Source organism: Callionymus lyra, chromosome 18, assembly GCF_982586985.1.
Source record: "Callionymus lyra chromosome 18, fCalLyr1.hap1.1, whole genome shotgun sequence".
Classification (NCBI taxonomy): domain Eukaryota; kingdom Metazoa; phylum Chordata; class Actinopteri; order Syngnathiformes; family Callionymidae; genus Callionymus; species Callionymus lyra.
Genome location: NC_141835.1, coordinates 4152852 through 4159479, shown reverse-complemented (window position 1 = coordinate 4159479; position 6628 = coordinate 4152852).

The window sequence follows — 6628 nt, the reverse complement described above, 5'->3', positions numbered from 1 at the left end:
AATATTTACCACATTTAAAAAGTCTTTATTCAGAAGCGAGGTTTCATTGTCTAATAATGATGTTCATTATTTGTAATCAATGAATTAATGTTAAATGTTTCTCTAAATATGCATAGAAAGAACAAATGAACAGCCTAGATTGAACAAACACACCTTAAGTTGTACAAATATACAGTCATGGAAACACAAAGCACAGTTAAGGTGTATTTTTCATAGATTAAAATAATGACATTAGTGTTGGAAGTGACGCAACACAGGAAACATGTCGGACTCGACCAGGAAATCGACAAAAATCGATGTGCGAGTCGATCAGTTTAAAATACATTTGTCAGACTCACAGATAAGTGTATCATGTATAATATATGGATTCCTATGAACATTTAACTCGCTTCATTTTGTTAATATCAAGTCTGTTGCCCTCGATATACGTCGTTTTACAGATTCTCGCTTGTGTTGTCAATTGATTGTCATCGTGAATCTTAAAATAAGACCTTATTTGACATTAAAAGTAAGATTTTGTTATTTTTAATGTCTCAGTATTATTACATTTAATTAAAAACATTTTTAAATTGGATTATTTTTCTAATGAATTAGATAATTTGTCCAAAAAGACCCAATAATTGAGATTGATCTGATGATAAATATGTTTTATTATTGACGGACCCGACCAGGCAATCGTCAGGTCCATAAAGAACGACGCGCGAGTCGATCAGTTTAAAAGATATTTGTCAGACTCACAGATAAGTGTATCATGTATAATATATGGATTCCTATGAACATTTTACTCGCTTCATTTTGTTAATATCAAGTCTGTTGCCCTCAATATACGTCGTTTTACAGATTCTCGCTTGTGTTGTCAATTCATTGTCATCGTGAATCTTAAAATAAGACCTTATTTGACATTAAAAGTAAGATTTTGTTATTTTTAATGTCTCAGTATTATTACATTTAATTAAAAACATTTTTAAATTGGATTATTTTTCTAATGAATTAGATAATTTGTCCAAAAAGACCCAATAATGAGATTGATCTTATGATAAATATGTTTTATTATTGACGGACCCGACCAGGCAATCCTGACGATTAGAACGACGCGCGAGTCGATCAGTTTAAAATATATTTGTCAGACTCACAGATAAGTGTATAATGTATAATATTAAATGGATTTCAATTAACATTTTACTCTTACGTGTTTTGTGAGGGAGTTTTTTTCAAGTGATTTGTTGCATGTGTACTTGGTTAATCTGAAGATGTAGACATTCCTTTCATCGACTCAATACCTCAGGTGAACACACCTGTGAACACACCTGCAAACACACCTGCGAACACACCTGCGAACACACCTGCGACACCAGTGCTGTGTCTCAAATCGCATACTACTCTTAGTATACTAGAAGTTAGTATGCATCAGTTTAGTGTACTTACTAACTAGTACGCAAATTCTCCACAGATAGTATGTCTCAAATCAAACTCTGCTGCTACACACTAACCAGAGATAACATGACAGCTTCTTCTTCTACTACTATTTAACGATGTTTCAACCAGCTGTTTGAACGCTATCGCCACCTGCTGGCAGCACGTTTTGCAAGTTTGGAAAAAGAAATAAAGAAAAAATATGAGAATCAAAATAATCGCGAGATATTTAAGCTGGTATCAGCAGCGAAGACGTGTTTATCCTCCTACTGCTGCGGAAAATACAACTGTAAGTATATGAATATATATATATGCATTTATATATGACGTAACTTCTGTTTAAAACGTCACTAAGATGGAGCTGTTTAGTGTGTTTAGTGTCCATCGAACCATGCTCAGTTCTGTGGGCGTACTAAGAATTGAGACGCACTAACGCACTAAAAATACTAACTTTTAGTACGCTAGTATGTGATTTGAGACACAGCACAAGACTGGCTTCTCTTGAACAGGACGATTTCTGTCTTGACCTTTAGTAACTCTGTCCGTTCACCTGCAGTCACTTCCTGTCGTCGACGTCAACAAAGAAATGTCTCCAGAAAACCCCGACAGTGAGTAAGAAAACTGTAACATAAATGTTATTTTGTTATTATGTTATTTAAATGGTTGTTTGTTGCTGAAGCATCACACCGTGACGTCAGCAGCTCTGTAGCGCCATCAAGTGGTTCACGTGGTACATGAATACATTATTACTATGTTATAGTCGCAGTAATCCACGGGATGGTTGTGTACGTGCGGACGCCGTGGTTTGTGTCGTTGTTGTCGACACGTCGCCGTCGGTGTCGAACTCTGAAGGCGAAGTCGAGAGCGAGGGGGAAATAGACGCTCTCTGCCCCCCCGACATGCCTCTCTCGGCCCTCTCTCTCCTCCACAGCTGTACAGGAAATCAGTCATTCTCCATCCACGACTGTTGCCATGGCAACACAGAGGGGGAAATCCATTCTCCGTTCCTCCGTCACCCTCCTCCGCCGCCGCCGCCTTCCTTTTGTCTCGCGTGTTCTCGTCTCGCGTCCATGTCGTCTCCGACACGTACTGTACACGGTCCTGTGTGTGTGTGTGTGTGTGCGCGCGCACGTGTGTGTCGTCCTTCCAGCTGATCACAGTGTTAGGTGACAGTGAGTCTCCAGCAGTGCTGACCTCTTGATAAATCCCATGAGGCAATGGGGCAGGACAGCAGCTGCCAGAGGAGCCAGATGGTCACAAATCAGAAATGAAATCTAGTCCCTTCCCCCTCAGCCTTGGTAGATAACCCCACCCATGTACACACACACACACACACACACACACACACACACACACACACACACACACACACACTAACCATTGCATCTTGACCCAGAGTGACACTCAGTGTTTCCTCATCAACCTCCAGACTACAACAGTATATGTATTCAAGTATAAAGATAAACGTGAGATGATGAAGCAGGAAACTAGCATTTTAACTCCCAGACAAGGATTAACAGCCTCAGTAAACCGGCCTATTAACCAAAACAGCTGCATTCACTGTGGAGGCTCCAGATCATCCCCGGAGCCAATAATAATAATCACTAATCAGATTAAACACATAAGTCTCTAGAATGATCCTTTTCTTAGCAGTGACATCAGAGGCTTGAAGGACTTCTTTATGCTTTTTACTAGAGCTGTGTGTTTGAAACACATGTTTTGATACATGTATAACATATAGTGATAATATAGGATATACATATAACACGTATATATGTGTAGTATTGTCCAGTACTTGACTCTGGTGTTGTGATAGTGTAGTAACAAGTATATATGTGTAGTATTGTCCAGTACTTGACTCTGGTGTTGTGATAGTGTAGTAACAAGTATATATGTGTAGTATTGTCCAGTACTTGACTCTGGTGTTGTGATAGTGTAGTAACAAGTATATATGTGTAGTATTGTCCAGTACTTGACTCTGGTGTTGTGATAGTGTAGTAACAAGTATATATGTGTAGTGTTGTTGAGTACTTGACTCTGGTGTTGTGATAGTGTAGTAACAAGTATATATGTGTAGTATTGTCCAGTACTTGACTCTGGTGTTGTGATAGTGTAGTAACAAGTATATATGTGTAGTATTGTCCAGTACTTGACTCTGGTGTTGTGATAGTGTAGTAACAAGTATATATGTGTAGTATTGTCCAGTACTTGTAGTATTGTCCAGTACTTGACTCTGGTGTTGTGATAGTGTAGTAACAAGTATATATGTGTAGTATTGTCCAGTACTTGACTCTGGTGTTGTGATAGTGTAGTAACAAGTATATATGTGTAGTATTGTCCAGTACTTGACTCTGGTGTTGTGATAGTGTAGTAACAAGTATATATGTGTAGTATTGTCCAGTACTTGACTCTGGTGTTGTGATAGTGTAGTAACAAGTATATATGTGTAGTGTTGTTGAGTACTTGACTCTGGTGTTGTGATAGTGTAGTAACAAGTATATATGTGTAGTATTGTCCAGTACTTGACTCTGGTGTTGTGATAGTGTAGTAACAAGTATATATGTGTAGTATTGTCCAGTACTTGACTCTGGTGTTGTGATAGTGTAGTAACAAGTATATATGTGTAGTATTGTCCAGTACTTGTAGTATTGTCCAGTACTTGACTCTGGTGTTGTGATAGTGTAGTAACAAGTATATATGTGTAGTATTGTCCAGTACTTGACTCTGGTGTTGTGATAGTGTAGTAACAAGTATATATGTGTAGTATTGTCCAGTACTTGACTCTGGTGTTGTGATAGTGTAGTAACAAGTATATATGTGTAGTATTGTCCAGTACTTGACTCTGGTGTTGTGATAGTGTAGTAATAAGTATATATGTGTAGTATTGTCCAGTACTTGACTCTGGTGTTGTGATAGTGTAGTAACAAGTATATATGTGTAGTATTGTCCAGTACTTGACTCTGGTGTTGTGATAGTGTAGTAACAAGTATATATGTGTAGTATTGTCCAGTACTTGACTCTGGTGTTGTGATAGTATAGTAACAAGTATATATGTGTAGTATTGTCCAGTACTTGACTCTGGTGTTGTAGTATTTACAGACCACATGACTCTTGACAAAGTTGTAACTACTTGCATTTGTTTTCAAACCAAAAAATGTCCAAACCTCAGCTTTAAAAGCTGCTGGAGCCACTGTATCCTCTCGTCCTCAGTCATAGCAGAGATTTAATGCTTCCTTTAGCTGCGGAGGACGTAATAACTGATTCAATCTAGTGGCCAGATGTTTAATTTCAACACAAAAATGAGTATTTTCACGTTAATTGTAAATTAAATGAAAAAAAAATCGATATATTTTAGTTTATACATATTTTATTAAAATATAAATCGTAAAATAACTATGATTAAAATAAAATGTGCTTTAAAGGTAAATAAATTGAATAGAATTATACTTAATTTAAATCTAAATACATATTTATCGACACAGTTCTGTGTAAAAACAAATCCTGATATTATAAGTGTTTGTCGTCCACTACTGTTGTTAGACAGGAAGTGAAGGTAACATAATAGAAGACGAGCAATGGTTACCGAGGGGGTCCGGCTCAATGAGGGGGTCCGGCTCAATGAGGGGGTCCGGCTCATGACAGACTCCACCGGAGGAGCCGTGATGGACGGAAGGTTCCGCCGAAGGAACTATGAGTCACTGAGTCTCCACAGGCGTCTCCTGATGTAACTGTACGTCCGCGGTGAACATGGTCCGCATGAATGAAGACGAGGAGATGATTCACAGGATGAGGAACTGGAGTCTCCTTCAGGCCAACCATGGATAATCGCACGAGGATCTGGACCATCTTTGGCATTAAAGTCTCTTTTGTCATAATGTTAAGTCATAAAGTCGATATAGTTTCATTATTGTCATGATGAACATTTCTCTCCTGGATTTCTTACATTAAATAAAACGCCGTAAATTCAACGTTTTAAGGCAGAGAGCAGATTAATAGTAAAATCAAATACTGTTCTTTATTATTCTTTCCTCAAATGTGATGTGATTGTATGTCTTTCCCTTAGTTTTCAGTTTGCAAAATCATTTAAAATAATTAGGGTAAAAATATCTTAATTTGTTCGCCAAAAAAAAAGATGTTTCATTTATTCGTCTTGAGAAAATGTTTTTTTTCACAGTCGAAAATGATTCAAATACAGTGCACGTGTGAAAATAATAATAGCAATAATTACCAATTAAAACATGATAAAAAAACTATCATAAAACAAATCAGTACTATGTTTAAATGACAACAGCGTGTCTATTAATCTGCTGCCACCTGTTGTTAGCTTGAGCTCATTAATATCAACAATATTTCAAACGCTAAAAAAAGGTTGAATTATTTAGATCAATAAATGAACTTAGTTTGTAATTATTAATGTTTCCTGGTCAACAACAGCCACACTTTTACTAGCACTTTGTTTATTTTATAGTTTTAAAATGTTGTTATTTTTAACGACGGAGGAACTGAACTCTAACTGAACTGAGCTCGTTCATTATTTCTATGGTGAACATCTAAGTATATGTGTGTAGTATTGTCCAGTACTTGACTCTGGTGTTGTGATAGTGAAGTAACAAGTATATATGTGTTGTATTGTCCAGTACTTGACTCTGGTGTTGTGATAGTGTAGTAACAAGTATATATGTGTAGTATTGTCCAGTACTTGACTCTGGTGTTGTGATAGTGTAGTAACACGTATATATGTGTAGTATTGTCCAGTACTTGACTCTGGTGTTGTGATAGTGTAGTAACAAGTATATATGTGTAGTATTGTCCAGTACTTGACTCTGGTGTTGTGATAGTGTAGTAACAAGTATATATGTGTAGTATTGTCCAGTACTTGACTCTGGTGTTGTGATAGTGTAGTAACAAGTATATATGTGTAGTATTGTCCAGTACTTGACTCTGGTGTTGTGATAGTGTAGTAACAAGTATATATGTGTAGTATTGTCCAGTACTTGACTCTGGTGTTGTGATAGTGTAGTAACAAGTATATATGTGTAGTATTGTCCAGTACTTGACTCTGGTGTTGTGATAGTGTAGTAACAAGTATATGTATTGTCCAGTACTTGACTCTGGTGTTGTGATAGTGAAGTAACAAGTATATATGTGTTGTATTGTCCAGTACTTGACTCTGGTGTTGTGATAGTGTAGTAACAAGTATATATGTGTAGTATTG